The sequence below is a fragment of the Peromyscus maniculatus genome, chromosome 9 (assembly GCF_049852395.1).
Source record: "Peromyscus maniculatus bairdii isolate BWxNUB_F1_BW_parent chromosome 9, HU_Pman_BW_mat_3.1, whole genome shotgun sequence".
Classification (NCBI taxonomy): domain Eukaryota; kingdom Metazoa; phylum Chordata; class Mammalia; order Rodentia; family Cricetidae; genus Peromyscus; species Peromyscus maniculatus.
In genome coordinates this window covers 4,267,895-4,284,858 of record NC_134860.1, presented here as the reverse complement: position 1 = coordinate 4,284,858, position 16,964 = coordinate 4,267,895, and the positions used below count along the sequence as shown (strand labels likewise).

At 43.1% G+C, this 16,964-nt stretch overlaps 1 protein-coding gene across 1 annotated transcript in view; it reads left to right on the top strand.

Moving 5' to 3' along the window:
* Cacna1d (calcium voltage-gated channel subunit alpha1 D) overlaps positions 1-16,964 on the top strand; it is a 462,187-nt gene that overhangs the window by 63,074 nt on the left and 382,149 nt on the right. The gene's annotated exons all lie outside the window — the stretch shown is intronic.

Below are 16,964 nucleotides of genomic sequence, written 5' to 3'. Positions count from 1 at the left end.
GGGGAAATGATGGGAATCTTGTTCTGGATGCTGTGAATGTGTTGCTCTGATTTGGTTGATAAATAAAATGCTGACTGGCCAGTAGCCAGGCAAGAAGTATAAGCGGGATAAACAGAGAGAATTCTGGGAAGAGGAAGGCTGAGTCAGCAGATGCCAGTCCACCAGGGAGCAGCATGTAATGGCACACAGGTAAAGCCATAGAACATGTGGCGACATATAGATTAACAGACATGGGCTGAGTTTAAGTGTAAGAGCTAGTCAGTGGTAAGGCTGAGCTAATGGCGGAACAGTTTTAATTAAAGAGAGAGAGAGAGAGAGAGAGAGAGAGAGAGAGAGAGACAGAGAGAGAGAGAGAGACAGAGAGAGAGAGAGAGACAGAGAGAGAGAGAGAGACAGAGAGAGAGAGAGAACTTCCCAAAGCATTCACTGGAGTGCTTTGAACTGCCTGTCAAAGCACACGATGTCCCTGAGCATGTCGACCCAGAATGCCAACACCAAGATAGACTACAGAATAGTTCTTGAGTTTTAAAGAAAACAAACTTTTTTCTTGAAAGCTTTGAAGCACCAATAGCATGTGACTTATGAAACAAAGAAAATTGGATGATTATCATCCTTTGATGACAAGACTGTATGCCAAAATAAAAGGAAATGACATACTGAAGATATTCCAGGAAGGAACATATGAGCGAGGGGCTTTTTTTTTTTTTTTTTAAGATTTATTTATTATGTACACAGTGATCTGCCTGCGTGTCTGTCTGCAGGCCAGAAGAAGGCATCAGATCTCATTATAGATGGTTGTGAGCCACCAGGTGGTTGCTGGGAATTGAACTCAGGACCTCTGGAAGAACAGCCAGTGCTCTTAACCTCTGAGCCATCTCTCCAGCCCCTCGAGGGGCTTTCAATATGCAGAAAGACTGACATGAATTTCGATCAACTTGCAAGAACCTGGGAAAATGGTTCTCATGGACCTTTATTTAAAAAATCTTCTGGAGGGGGTTGGAGAGACAGCTTAGTGGTTAAGAGCACTCTGCTTTCCCAGAGGAACCAGGTTCAGTTCCTGGTACCCACATGTCTGTAACTCCAGTTCCAGGGGACCTGAGGAGACATTTTAACCATCATCTTCTGAATCGTGGAGAACAAGGATGTTGGCACAAAGTCCCTAGTAACACATTAGGAAATAACCCTAGTTCCCAGCTTAGAATTTAGAAATGCCTTGTTCGGCCTGGGCATGGCTGAGCTTGCTTATAATCCCAGCACTGAGGATACAGAGGCAGGCAGACAGCGAATGAGGCCAATCTCATCTACATAGTAATGATGATGTCTTACATAGCAAGCCCTTGTTTTAAAAAAACAACACAACAAAACCCCCAAAAGACAAAAACAAAAAACTTAGGGATTTTTGGAAAAGTGGCTACTTCTAGGTCTAAAGTGGGAATTAATTATACAAGATGAACCAGAATATTTTGACTATCACCAGTGGACAAGTTAGCAAAGGTGATTGGAGTTGTGGCAAAAGATCTATGGCCATTGAAAGAGGCTCCTGCAGATTGAAAACCAACAAGGTGAGCTTTAATGAAGATGTTTAAATCCAGGATTTCATCCGGGTGTGGTGGCACAGGTGTTTAATCCCAACACCCAGAAGCAGAGGCAAGAGGAGCCCTGTGAGTTTGAGGCCAGCCTAGTTTACATAGTGAGACCCTGTTCAAATGACAAAATAAACAAACATACAAAAAAAAAAAAACCCACACCTCAAAACAAAACAAACAGAAAAAGAACAAACACCCCAGGAATTCACAGTATTTCAAAAGAAAGACTACTTGGATAACCTATATCAGTTTAATTTTCCTAAAACTGTAAGTAAAAACAGTGCATGGTTTCCCTTTCCCTTTTGAACCTTATAACTGACTATTAACGGGAAACAATAAAATAGAATTAGGATATTATCTCCCTGTCTCAGATGAATCAGGGAACCTAGGTACTGAGTGCAAGCAACTGTGCAGTTGGTTGTTTTTACTCTTTACTCTCTGTGGGATCTGCCACCCAGCTCTCAAATAATCACATGGAGATGTAGTCTTACTTATGAATGCCTGGCCATAGCTTGGCTTGTTTTTGGCCAGCTTTTCTTAATTTAAATGATCCCATCTACCTTTTGCCTCTAGGCTTTAAAATTTTTAAAAATAAATAAATTTATTTATTATGTATACAGTGTTCTGTCTGCATGTATGCCTGCATTCCAGAAGAGGGCAGGCACCAGATCTCACTACAGATGGTTGTGAGCCACCCTGTGGTTGCTGGGAATTGAACTCAGGACCTCTGGAAGAACAGCCAGTGCTCTTAACCTCTGAGCCATCTCGCCATCCCCAGAAGAGTTTCTTATGTAGCTGGGAAAACTATTTCTTGACTCAGGTGGTGATTATAATAATATTCTTCCAAAGTTCTGTTTTGAAGCTGTTACTCACTCCATCACATATGTGGGCACCCATCCTTCCCTCTCTGATCATTAGTCCATGGTAGTTTGGATACTTTTCAAAGTCAATTACAGATATATTCTTTTCCCTCAGTACTGTATTACCTTTACAGCACCAACTACTTTAATATTTGTTTTTCCTTGTGATGTAAAATGTATATAAAATGAAATGAATGTATCTGAAGTGTATGTCCACTGAGTATTGACATGAAACTCACAGTCTTATGAAGACAACCATCGTCCCAAAACTTCCAAGTCTCTAAGGTCTGAATGCATTTTTCCCCTTTCAAACTCAAAGATGAAATGATTTGGGCATGGTGCCATGCCTACAATCCCAGATCTTGGAATATTAAGTCAGGAGAATCTCTTGAACAAGAGTTGAAGGACAGCTTGGGCAAACCCCATCTCAAGGGGAAAAAAGGAGGAGAAGGTGGGGGGGAGGGGGAGAAATTGATCTTATTTTGATCAAAATGAGGGAAAAGTATTCTTGAATTCCTTTCTCACTCCCCTGGAAAAAAAGATCTCAATTTTAAAGATATGCTCAAGCATCACTGGAGTGTATTGAGAGGTGGCATAGAACAGTGGTTGAGATGCTGGGGCTAGACTGCCCAGCTTTTATTCTTGGGCCTTTCCCTTATCTCGGTTCCTTCTTTGCCTCAGTTTTGTTCTTCGAATGATGGAGATAATGGCCATCAAGTGGTACTTGCGAAACTTAATGAGGAATTACACGTAAAATATTTAGAATAGTGCCTGGTATATAGTAAGTAAGTGCTTGCTTTTATCCTTATTAAATTACTGTTCTACATTGTGTATTATTTCTTTCAAGAACCATCAGACAATTGTGCCCATATTTTAAATTATATTAGCAACACTTATTTAGACTTAATTAGATTGGAGGGTGGATTGGAGGCAGCTAATGCCTTAACCATGGCCCGTCATGTAATCTGAAGCCATTTGTTCTAGCATCCTCTAGAGGCCAGCCATTTAGAACATTTCCATGTGGTCTCGATGAAGCCTGCATCTTCTCTCTCCACTTTCCTTTTCCGTGAGATGTGTAGCATAGCACAGACCTGTGTAGGAAATGCCTACCAAGCTCATCATGGGAGCGGCTTGATTATAAATTAGATTATTACCAGGAAAAGCTTGGAGGTCCCAAGGAAATCAATACTTTGCAAATGCTCATGATTGTTCTATTTATCATTCTCCAAATGAGTCAGTTCTTTTCATTATCCAGGCATACTAATGGAACAGACTAGGGCACCCTGTATACAGTTGGTTATTGGTGTCTCCTTATTTGTTTCCCCTTGAGTCATTTTCTCTGATATTGTCTCCACACCACTACCCCTGAGCCATTTCTGCTGTACAACGTGGTCTGCAGTCCTTACGATGGGTTCAGCCCACCCCAGACTTTTACAGGGGCTGGATCTACCTTTTCTCTGTGGGTGAGCAGGAAGACACCTTCCATTTCTTTTAAAGAGTGTAACTTGGCAGTTTTGGAATTAAGCTCAGTAATCTGGAATTCTGTTTGATTTTTACCAGTGTATCAAATAGCTTGTTGACAGTGTAGCAGATCCTTTATTCTCTAAAGATGATTTTTAAATTAAAAATTCTCTCTCTCTCTCTCTCTCTCTCTCTCTCTCTCTCTCTCTCTCTCTCTCTCTCTCTCTCTCTCTCTGTGTTTGTAAGAGAGTAGAGCTTCTTCAACAAATGGTGCTGGGGGATTTGGATATCCACATGCAGAAGGTTCAAATTAGAGCTCTATCTTTCATTCTACACAAAAACCAACTCAAATGGACCAAAGACCTTCACGCAAAACTCTATATTAATTAACTTCTCTGTTACTGAGAAAAACCAACTTGGGGGAAGGTTTCTAGTCCATCCCAAGGGAATCCAAGGCAGGAAATGAAGCAGAGACCATGAAGAAGGTTGTCTAATGGTTTGCTCATCTACCTTTATTTTTTTCTCCTTTGGAGTGGGGCTTGCATATTTTTTCAGCTACCTTTCATATAGACTGACATGCCCAGGGTTGGCACAGTTTATTAATTGACCTATATTAACTAGCAATCAAGAAAATGCCCTGCAGACATGACTACAGGCCAGTCAGATGGAGGCAATTCCTCAACTGAGACTTCCTCTTCTCAAGTGTGCCAAGTTGATAACCAACACAAGTTGACAGACCCCAAACCCCAAAACTAGTGGAGGAAAAACAGGGGAGGCACTTAAGGATCTTGGCACAGATGAGGATTTCCTAGGACTTTAAGAGATTCCGAAACTAGCAAACAAAGAATTGATAAACACGATTTCATCTCTTTACAAAGCATTTGCACAGTAAGGGAATGACAGAGGGAATAGATAACCCATAAAATGAGAGAATTTGCCAGTTATCCATCTCATAGAAGATTAATATTCAAAAATATATAAAAACTAAAACCATTAATAAAATCTAGCAAGTGAGCAAATGATCTAAACAGACATTTCTCAAAAGCATAAATAAAAATAATCAATTCATATATGAAAAACATGCTCAGTGGCTGGGCATGGTAGTATATATCTATAGTCTCAGTACTATGGAGGCAGAGGCAGGAGGATTGCCATAAGTTTGAGGCCTGGTCTGGTCTACATAGTAGATTCCAGAGCTACATGGTGAGATCTGTCTCTGAAAAGGAACATAATGAAACCAAACCTCTCAGTATCTTTATCTATCAGAAAAATGCAAGTCAAAGCTACAAAGAAAGCTAGATGAGGTAGCTCATGCTGTCAGTTCTTAGAGACATATAGAAAGCTGACTTGACCCCTCTCCTCCTTTTGATCTGTGAATTTCTGAGTGCTTATGTTCTCCTGATCAACACTGGCGCTGTCTAATCATTGTTCCGAACCCTAGGTCATGCGCAGGTCTTATCTACTTTAGGATATTCTCTACGCTTCATTCACCCTTGCCAAGACCTGAAATACAATGTCTTTTCTTTGCATTTCCCAAGATGCCATACACTGAAGGCATTACCCACAACAGATTGGTTAACTCCATGGAAAACTTTAAAAACGGTGGCTTTGGAGACTCCTGTCCTTCCATATCACTTCTCCATGGGTTTCCCTGCCTTCTACCCATCGGCACAAGAGTCTCAATGCCAGTGGCTTCTGTCCCACCCCGTGGCCCCAGAAGATCCTTCTGCAATGGCAGGTGGTTGAGAGACTTGTGTTCTGCTTCTACAGAGGGCACCAGGAAGACCTGAGCAGGAACTCTGTCACATCAGAAGAACAAAGCAGACCAGAGCAGCGCCGCAAGGGCCCTCAAAACCAGATTCTCACTGAAACTAAACTTCACAAGGATTTAGATAGACTCAAGACCCATCTAATAAACAATAGGAACAAAATATCCAGGGTATAAAAATTATGCATTACCCCCCAAATTAGGAAAAGCACAATTCAAATAAGAAAAGGCCATCAGCTGATGCATCGATGCCAATACTGATATGAATCAGTTGTTGGAATTATTTGGCAAGGATTTTAGTCACCATCATAAAAATGCTTTAATAATCAATTGCAAATGCTCTTTAAACAAGCAAAAATATTAAATAATGTCCCCAAAGAAAGTGACAAAAAAAGACTCAAATAGAAATGATAAAATTTAAAAATCTAGCAATTAAAATAAAAATTTTGCTGGACAGATTGAGTACTGGGGTGGATATGGCAGAGGATAGAACCAATGAACTTGAAGATAAACGAATAGAATTTAGTTATCTGAACAACCAGAAGGAAATAGACTGAAAAAAAAATTTCTTTTAATCAGAACCTTAGAGATCTTTGGAACATTAACAAAATAATGAACATTTGTACATGGGAGTCCTATAAGGAGAGAAAGAAGGGAATATTGTTGACAGTGTATTTATAAGTAATAGCAGTTGCTAATGATTTACCAAGTTTGGTGAAAGAGAAAACCTACATATTCAAGAACCCAATAAACCCAATGGAATAAACACAAAGAGATATTTATCAATACATATAATTAAACTTCTGAAAAAACACAAGAAAAAAATCTTAAAAGTAGTCTAAATGAAGGTGTGGCAGCGCATGACTTTAATCTCAGCACTTGGGAGGCAGATGCAGGCAAATCTCTATGGAATTTGAGGCCAGCCTGGTCTACAGAGAGAGTTCCAGAACAGCCAGGGCTACACAGAGAAACCACGTAAAAACAGTTTAAAGAGCAACAGATTTCACCTCTGAAACCATGAAGGTCATGTTGAAGTGATACAACATTTTTCAAAATTTCTCTTGTGTTAAAACAAGAGAACCTCTGATCCCAAATGCAGTATCCAGAGAGATCATTCTTTAGGTTAAAAAATTTAGGTAAAAGAATACTGATTAAAAAAAAATCAGTAAAGATATTTTGTTGTTGTTATTATTGTTTATTTGGTTTCCAGAGATCAAAGTGCCAAGCAAGATGTGCTCACTTGTGCATGGCAGGACTCCAGGAATGGGAGCAACCAACTGCTTTCCGGTTGGATTTGAGGCTAACACCTCTGGAGGGAATATATGTCTGGTACCAGAAACTTGGTTAAAACAAAAAACAAAACAAAATTCCTAGTGGGGAAGGTCAGATCCTAGATAGGATCTGAATAAAGTTGTTTAGCTAAATTGATGTAGTGTGCCAAGTAGCCCTCTAGAGATTTATGTTTATACCCATAGGTAAACATTACTGTCGGTATTAATGAGAAAATACTCTCTAGCAAATGGTGGTGAGTGCAGATATTAATGACTGCATAAGGTGTTGAGTCCTCTACAAGTCATTTATACCATCCTAAGGCTCAAGGAACATTGAAGAAGAGAGGGAGAAAAGAATGGAAAAAGCAGAAAATAAGGAGAGCTGTGAAGGGCTGGAGAGATGGCTCAGAAGTTAAGAGCACTGGCTGCTCTTCCAGAGGTCCTGAGTTCAATTCTCAGCAACCACAAGGTGGCTCACAACTATCTGTAATGAGATCTGGCGCCCTCTTCTGGTGCATAGGCATACATGCAGGCAGAACACTGTCTACATAATAAATCTTGAAAAAACGCCTTTAATCCCAGCACTCTGGAGGCAGAGCCAGGCGGATCTCTCTAAGAGTTTGAGGCCAGCCTGGGCTACCAAGTGAGTTCTAGGAAAGGCGCAAAGCTACACAGAGAAACCCTGCCTTGAAAAATGAAAAAAAAAAAAAAAAAAAAGAAAGGTTGTGAAATAACACTTTCTGAGCAAAATGCAGCCATTCCAATCACAAAGTCACAGTAACTTTGGATATATGCACCAGGTCTGCACAAATGAGCCCATCCACAGTCAGGCTTGAATGGAGGAGGACCCTTACTGTTGAACTATTTGCTATTGATAGATTCAGAAGAGGGAAAATCATCCCTTGAAAGCAGGACTTTGTCTTGTTCCAGAGAGTAGAACCTGGGATAGGATTTGAATTGGTCTGTTCAAGATCATATAATGAGGGGCTGGAGAGATGGTTTAGAGGTTAAGAGCACTGGCTGCTCTTCCAGAGGTCCTGAGTTCAATTCTCAGCAACCACATGGTGACTCACAACCATCTGTAATGAGATCTGGTGCCCTCTTCTGGCCTGCAGGGATACATGCAGACATTATACTGTATATATAATAAATAAATAAACCTTAAAAAAAAGATCATATGAGTCACAGACAGATTTATTTATTATATAATATAATAAATAAATAAACCTTAAAAAAAGATTATATTGCCGGGCGGTGGTGGTGCACGCCTTTAATCCCAGCACTTGGGAGGCAGAGCCGGGTGGATCTCTGTGAGTTCGAGGCCAGCCTGGACTACCAAGTGAGTCCCAGGAAAGGCGCAAAGCTACACAGAGAAACCCTGTCTTGAAAAACCAAAAAAATAAAAAAAGTTAAAAAGATCATATAATGAGTCACAGACCGAACTGCTGTGCCAAGTGTCAGAAAATGAAGTTATCTTGGGGTCAGAGAGATGTGCTGAGCGCATTCTGCTCTTTCAGAGGACCCAAGTTCAGTTCCCAGCACACACACTGGGTGACTCACAACTCACAATGGGTAACTCCAGCTTTAGGGGATCCATTTTCCTCTTCTGGTCTCTGCGCGCGCGTGCGCGCGCGCGGCAAAGTTCCTAATGCCTTCTTCAAGGTCCTGAAAACATTCTCCCCCATGCTGCTTCCTCTTCCCGGGCATCCTGGTCTCCCTATCTCTGCCTTACATCCCTCGGACCCTAGACCCTCGTGTGTGTCACTGTCATTGTGAAATCCTGGCTCCTTCAGCCTCTGCAGCAGCACCTTACACACAGGACTTCCCACAGCAACACTTTTGTTTCTTTTTAAATCTTCCCCACTTCCCTTCTAAAATGTGTCTGGGCTTTTCTAGATCTCATCTCCCCAGGGAGAGTGGAGTCTCATTATCATGCTTGGGGACAGCCTGCTGGGTGTCTTGGTGACAAAAGTCTTGTCATAGAGCCTTCTCTTTATGTCTTCAAACCTAAAGGAACAGTTTTCCTTTAACACAGTCTTTGGAATACCCACGGGAAAGACAGAATTACAGATGTAAGTATGAAGGCATAAAATGGGTACGTTGTAAAGATTAATACTAAAATGAATGTCAGGCCGGGCAGTGGTGGCGCACGCCTTTAATCCCAGCACTCGGGAGGCAGAGGCAGGTGGATCTCTGTGAGTTCGAGGCCAGCCTGGGCTACCAAGTGAGTCCCAGGAAAGGCGCAAAGCTACACAGAGAAACCCTGTCTCGAAAAAAAAAAAAAAAAGAAAAAAAGAAAAAAAGAAAAAAAAAAGAATGTCGATGGACTCCGTACATAACTACTTAGTAACCAAGTTTTAGTTAGCCAATACTGTTAAGGCTACTGCTTCTGCGCTCCCCCTCCCCCCAACTATTGCCTGGAATTTTCTTTTCTTTTGTTTTTTTGAGACGGAGGTTCTCTGTGAAACAGCACTGGCTGTCCTGGAACTTACTTCATAGATCAGGCTGGCCTCAGACTCACAAAGATCCACTTGCCTCTGCCTCTTGAGTGCTGAGATTAAAGGCGTGCGCCACCACTGCCCAGCTGGGATTTTCTATTCCTCATTTCTTTATAGATTTAAACTGTAAAAATCATGTATTATTTAGTTGTGTGTTTTGAACTTTAGGTTTGGTTTTTTTTTTTTGGTTTTTGTTTTTGGTTTTTCAAGACAGGGTTTCTCTGTGTAGCTTTGCACCTTTCCTGGAACTCACTTGGTAGCCTAGGCTGGCCTCGAACTCACAGAGATCCGCCTGGCTCTGCCTCCCAAGTGCTGGGATTAAAGGCATGCACCACCACCGCCCATAACCCAGGAACTCATGATCTTCTTTGCCTTCTAAGTACTGGGCTTATAGGTGTGCTACCTATTAGGCCTGGTTATCGTATAGTACATTTTGGGGTATATTGATTCGCGCACACACATACACAGGATTCCCACTGGTGTGCGGTACTGTATTACAGGGGCTCTCTCAGTGTTTTAGCCGTTGTCCTGTCGCTGGAGACTTGGGTAGTGTCCGGCGTTATTCCCACCTGCACTAACAAGGCTGTAGGACCAACACACTTGTCTTGTTTTCTAGTGCAGAGGTGGAAAGGTTTCTCGGAGGGATTTGTAGTTGTGGTTTGGTTTGTTCTCGAATCTATGGCTGGCTTCCGGCAGCTCTGTTTTGTATTGCAGGCGGCTGTCACCCCAGGCTCTGTGTTTCTGGCTTTTGTCTCTGCTGTGTTGGTAAGTGGGAGGTGCTGCCTGTGGGAAGATTCAAGGGCACAGCCAGGTACTCCTCACCCCTCAGCCGTGTCTTGAGCAGTATCTCTGGAAACGGCAATGGCTGAGCTAGATCTGGAGCAGCCCTACCTACATGACTCAAGTGGTGGCCGGGACTGCTGTCCTTACAATTTCACAGCGTTGCTTTCCTCCTCTGCCTCTCTAGCCTAAGGCTGCTCAGCACTAGGAAGGGCCAAGGCATAAGAATCTCAGGCTTTGTGAGTTACACCTTTTCTGTTACATTGTACTTGACTCTGAACAGATGTGTCTGTGTTTCTAGGAACCGGTGCTAGGCTGGCTTTGGTCAGGGTTTGCCCACGCCCATCAAGCTCAAGGAAGGTAACAGTTGCCTATTGTTGCTCACATCCCCATCACGCCATCATCCCATGGGATGTCCTAGATGCTTCATCATTTACGGGTAGATTTCCCTGTATTAATTGCCATATATTAGAAGCATGACGGTGCTCCACTGGGCTCTGGCTATTGTCCTGGTGTTGTTCAGATGCTTTGGTAGTCTACATTTTTGTGGAATGCTTCTATCTGCAGCAAGCCAACCCCAGCACCTCTATCTTGGCAGAACTTAAGGTCCCCAACTCTGCCTTTCCTGAACATCTTGTCAAGGCTGTCCAATGGCCTTTTGTTTGTTGTTGTTTATATATTTTTGGATACAGAGTTTTTGTTTTCAGAATGTTGCAAAGGCATTCTCTCAGTTTATGGCTTGTTCTTTCTTTGTGAACTCTTGATGAATACAAATCATTAATTTAATTTTTTTTTTTTTTTTGGTGGTGTTGGTCATCAAATCCAGGGTTTCCCACATGTTGGGCAATCTTACCACTAAGCCACATGAATTATGCAGTAAAAATTTTCAGATATTTAAAAATGTTAGGGCTGGAGATATGGCTCAGCGGTTAAGGGCACTGACTGCTCTTCCAAAGGTCCTGAGTTCAATTCCTAGCAACCACCTGGTGCCTCACAGCCATCTGTAATGAGATCTGGCACCCTCTTCTGTCCTGCAGGGATACATGCAGACAGAACAGTGTATACCTAATAAATAAATAAATCTTAAAAAGAAAAATTTAGTGCATGTCCATTTTCTTTAAACTTCATCTGCCCCAAATACATGAGGATAATCTCCTTTTAAGTTTTAATTCTGTCTTTCCCAGTCTTAAGAAAATTTAATCTATCTGGATAGATTTTTCTGTCTCCTGTGGGATAGGAATCCAGTTTAACCTTGGCCCGTGTAGGCGACCGATGTCAGGAAGCCTGTTTTTCCCGATGCACCTCAATGGTACTCTTAAGATAACTAAATGTCTACCTAGGCTTGGACTGACCTGCAGGTTATTGGCTGTCTGTCTGTCTGTGTGCCAACAAACATGGCCTTAACCACAGCAGCTTTCTAAGTCTTCTGTTCTGGTCAGCAGGTCCTCCTTCCTCACTGCATTCTCTTCTCTTTCAGGAGTCTCGTGGCTAGCCTATGGCTGTTGCTCTTTCACATATACCTTAGGATCAGCTAGTTGGGTTCTTATTTACTGGGGACTTACCCTTATTTCAGCTAAATAAGAGAGGTTTCCGAGTGTGACATGATTTTGTTCCTGACCACCCTACCTTCCAGTTGTGGAGAAGACTTGTCTGTGTGAAACAGTGATCAGGAAAGGCAGTGCATATAGAGCCGTGTGGAATCTGTGAGACATACTGGGGATACCCAGAGGACAGCTGGAGACAGACGGCAGAGAGGTCAGGAACAAATCTTACAGGGGGGTGGTTTGGATAGGAATGGCCACCATGGATTCATGTGTTTGCATGCTTGGGCACAGGGAGTGGCACCCTTGGGAGGTGTGGCACTCTTGGGGGGTGTGGCCTTGTTACAGGAAGTGGAGGTGGGCTTTGAGGTCTCCTGTGCTCAGCCTAGCACCCAATGTGGCACACAGTTCACTCACTTCCTGTTGCCTGTGGATCAAGGTGTAGAACTCTCAGCTACCTCTCCAGCACCATGTCTGCCTGAAAGCTACCTTGCTTTCCACCATGACGATAATGGAGTAAACCTCTGAAACTGTAAGCTAGCCGGAATTAAATGTTTTCCTTTGTAAGAGTTGCTGGGGTCACAGGGTCTTTTTACAGCAATAGAAACTTTAACGAAGACACAGGGAAATGGTGAAGGAAAAATATCCTTCAAGGTAATAAAAATAGAACCTAGCCATATGTGTGGTACAGGCTTATAAGCCTGGTGCTTGGAAAGCTTTGTCAGGATTGCTGCAAGTTCAGGGCCAGCCTGGGCTACATGGAAAGATTCTGAGTAAGAAAACCCAAAACCAAATCCAAACAAAATCCTCCCCCAGCAACTCTGTCTCCAAAAGAAACCAACAACAAAAACCACTTTGGGAAGTATTAATCCATTCTAATTTACAAAGTGTTTCCCCATATACCATCTTACTTGGTCCTCAGAGAATACTGTTGGGTGGAGAGCTGATGTTCTTACTTTAGGGGAAATATAGACAAAATAATATGCTCAAGAGTCCAGTTTGTAAACACTGGACCTCAAACTGACCTTATTTCTTGTCCAGAACTCTTTTTGTTTTAAAGTTGTCTTTTTATTTAAATTTTTTCATTTGCATACTTTAATTGACATTTACTATTTGTACATATTTATAGGGATTTGGACTGATAACTCACACATGTACACAGCATGTAATGATTTCATTAGGATGACTGGCACTTCTCTTTCTTCAAACATTTATCCTTTCTGGCAGAATTCTTTTCTTTATATCCCTGTATCTTTTCATCTATGATATTAGTCCTAAAGAAAGCTTGGAGGCCTGGGGATGAGGTGTGAGTCATTGTCATGCCTTCCTCCTTACTCAGGGCATGTCAGGAGCAGCTGCCTGATCTGGGACCCTGGGTAATGTGAATCCAAGCCCATTCAGCCAGCGGTCCTAAATGGAAATCAAGGGGAGGAGACAATGAGAATGACAGATAAGAATCACCTGGCCTTGGGCTGGGGAGATGGCTCAGGGGGTCAGCTTGTCACCAACTCTGAGATCAATCCCCAGAGTCCACACTGTGGAAGGAGAGAACAGACTTCTGCCACGGTCCTCTGGCCTCCACACAAGCACTGTGGCACATGCATGTCCTTCCTCATGGGTGTATAAAATGAATAAGTGAAAGGAAAAAAGGAATCATATGGCCTCTATAAGATTTTGTATGCTTCTTAGCAGGTTAAATTTAATATAGACTCAGTCATGTTGAATCAGTGGCTGTGTTTTAACAGGCTTGTTTTTTCTTTAAAATGTCACAATGTAATTATTTTTTTTTAAATCAGGCAAACTTTGAAGTCATTCTCATTTACTCTGGGCTAACGTTTTATACAAGGTTGGTAGGTACCGTAGCTGAAGATGATGAAGTCTATACACATATCAGCAGCCTCCTCATCTTTGAGGGTTAGATGCAGACTTTTGTCTTGATCCCCATTCTTGGCCCCTGACCAAGGTATCTATCTTAGTCTGGCCTTGGACCAAGGTATATATCCTAGTCTAACCTTGGAACACTTGCCATTTTATATTACGATCTTCTTACTGTGAATGAGATGCACACATAGCTTTTTAAACACTTTCGCTCACCTATTTTTCTTTCCTTTTGAGAGAGGGTCTCGCTGTCTCGTCTTTGCCCTCCAGTGTCCATTACACCCAGACTCTGCATTTGAATCACAAGCTGACCAAGAACCAGAGCTGGGCTTTCCCTGATCATAAAAGAAAAGCCCTGCATGAGAAATTGGAGATCGGAGGGCCAGGCCCCTGGCGCAGTAGGACAGTCTGAGGAGGCTCTGCTGTGCCTGCTGACGCAGCTTGCCTATAATTTCCGGTCCTGCTTGCATCCGTTCTCAGACACACTACTATCCTTCAGAGGATTCCCGCTGGACCTGTAACCTTCTAATTGGGCGGGTCTCCCAGAACTCAGTTCATACCGGATTCTAGGTAGAATTCCACTTAGAGCAGCACCCCTGGATCCCAGAAACAGGGTTTGAAAAAGTGGACGCAGCTCTGCAGCAGAGGGTGTCGCCTTCTTCTAGACCTTGGAGCTCTTCTGTTGTGAATCCCCCACTGTGAATTTCCTAAACTCCTCCTGGTGGCTTTTCAGTTTGCTGCGGTGCATGGACAGAGAGGAAGAGCTGCTTCTGTTGCAGCCTGAGCCTGCCACAGGACTGTTGCCTGCGCCGGATTCTTCAAAACTAGTAATCACATCACTCGGCACAGGGGTTACAGTAGCATCGATGGAATGCAGTATGGCTTTTCAAACCCAAAGAAGCCTACTGAGCATGGGTTCTTTCTTTTAAATTTAAATTTCCTCTTTTATTTTTAGTGGGAGGTACAAGATACAGTCATTTGTCCTTAACATGGATACATGTTGGCATACCAAAAGTAATTGATTTTACTGGCGGGCAGACTCAAGTGTTTGTAGGACTTGTCTCCCTACCCTCTGGAGGACTTACTTGCTTAAGGTCTTAATGTGCTAGGCAATTGTCCTGCCGGCCAAGACTGGCAGGGCAGTGAAACACACAGTAATCAGCATGATGCTTTGTGGGATTTTCAGGCTGATCTGGCTGAGAGGCTGGTAGGATGGTAGGAGAGTTGTATGGCTGAGGGTCAAGATGGTAAACGCACACCATAGACAAGGTTATGACTGAATACTGTTCTTTGTTCTAAGTGGTCTTGAACTGTTTCTGACCATCATTTCTGCAAGGGAAAGACACTGAAATGACCAGCTCTTACCACATACCTGAGGTCCTCTCAGGCTGCACCATCAGCAAAGTTATTCCAAGGACAGCAGTAACCGATCGGCTGACTTTATAGCAGTCTACGTTGAAGCTTTAGGATCTACCTCAGTTTTCATTTTTGCAGAAACCAGGCTGGTGAGTTAAGTGAAGTCAAGGATAGACCAGGACCTCTGCACCCCTTTGATCTGTGTTCACTCATTTTCTTTATTTCTCCTGGAGGCAGTATTGATCTAGGCTCCCAAACTTGGCCTCTATGTATGATAAGGGGTGGGAAGTGTCCAGGGCCTTCCACCTTCTGCCCCACAGGCCAAATGAGCAATGTAGCTGTTCGAAGTACTCAGTAGGCCTGTCTGGTAACAGGATCGAGGAGCTGACTATTGTGTGGGTTGCAAAGTTACTTGACCTCCTGGGACCTGGGCTTGGGCCAGGACTGCAGTTCTATCTACATGTCCTGCCACCCACTGGGTGTGTTGGGGGGTGTCGAGGGGTGCTTGGTACTATTTTAGGACTCTGGAAATGAATGTCATCTTAGACTCTGTGTCTAGTTGTAGGGTAGGGTTCTAGGAGAAAGGTCCCCTCATCTCTTTCATCATTTCTGCCAATGAGCTCCATTCTGCAATGGAGTCTCTGCAGTCAGCCCCGGCCCACAGGGGAGAGGAGTCTCTGCTCTCGGCCCCGGCCCACAGGGACAGCCACCACTAGCTTCTCAGTGATTCATGGGAAGCAGTGCAGCCTCTCTGAGTCCTCCCAAGAAACACAGTCTTAGGTAGGTTTTCTAGTCTGGTGTAGTAGATATTCCACCTCCCAGGCTTTTAATTCCCCTTTCCATCTTCTGCCATGGCAATATTTGTATGCCTGTTTCACTTAATGCAGCCCGTTGCCTGGGATGCTTGCCAGGGACTTATATCATGGATCCCCAGAGAGTATTCCTGAAGCAATAAGCTCTCTATTCTTCATCCTTATGTTTCCCTTTCTTGATCCAGCACCCTTGGAACCCAGTCCTCTGCATCCTCTCTGCACTCCTGCCAGGAGGTACTGGCTAGGTCCTAAGGCTCCTGTGTGGCGTGTCCATCCCCTACCCCAGCACCCCAAAGCGTCTGCTCCTGTGTTAACACTTCCCCAAGGGCTGCTTCCACATAGGGAACCTTTAGTGTTTACATTTACTTGTTGCTGGATTATGCTGTGACTTAAATCATATCAACACAGTGGCCAGGAGGGAGGATGAGAGTACATGTTGAGGGGTGTGTGTGTGTGTACATGCGCATGTATACACACACACACACACACACACACACACACACACACACACACACACGTTGTTTTCCTGGAAGAAGCAGGCATTGTCCTGTAGGGAGCAGTAGGCTGCCTCAACATTTTTAAGAACTCATGTTTCCTGCATGAAACTGCCCCATCCTTTTCTACCTGAGTTTGACCGTGGCAAAGCAAACCTACTGTTTTGACATAAACTAGATTCTTCTGAGAGGAGGGAATTGAGAAATAAATATTTCTTTATTTCCTTTGTAATAAAGGAAATTGCCTTTGTAAGATCTGGCTGTAAGTAAAACTGTAGGGCATTTTCTTAGTGATGGATGTGGGAGGGCCCAGCCCATTGTGGGTGGTGCCATCCCTGGGCTGGTGGTTCTAGGTTCTATAAGAAAACAGGCTGAGCAAGCCATGAGGAGCAAGCCACTAAGTAGCACCCCTTCACTGTCTCTGCATCAGCTCCTGCCTTCAAGTTCCTGCTCTGTTTTGAATTTCTGTCCTCAAAGCTTTCAATGATGAACAGTTATCTGAAATTATAAGTGGAATAAACCCTTTCCTCTCTAAGCTGCATTTGGTCATGGTGTTTCTTCCTAGCCATAGAAAGAAACTCTAAGACAGTGACCAGGGTTTCACTCTTTGAAATTCAACTGCTTTTACTAAGAGCCAGGTTTACTCTCTGTTTTTATTT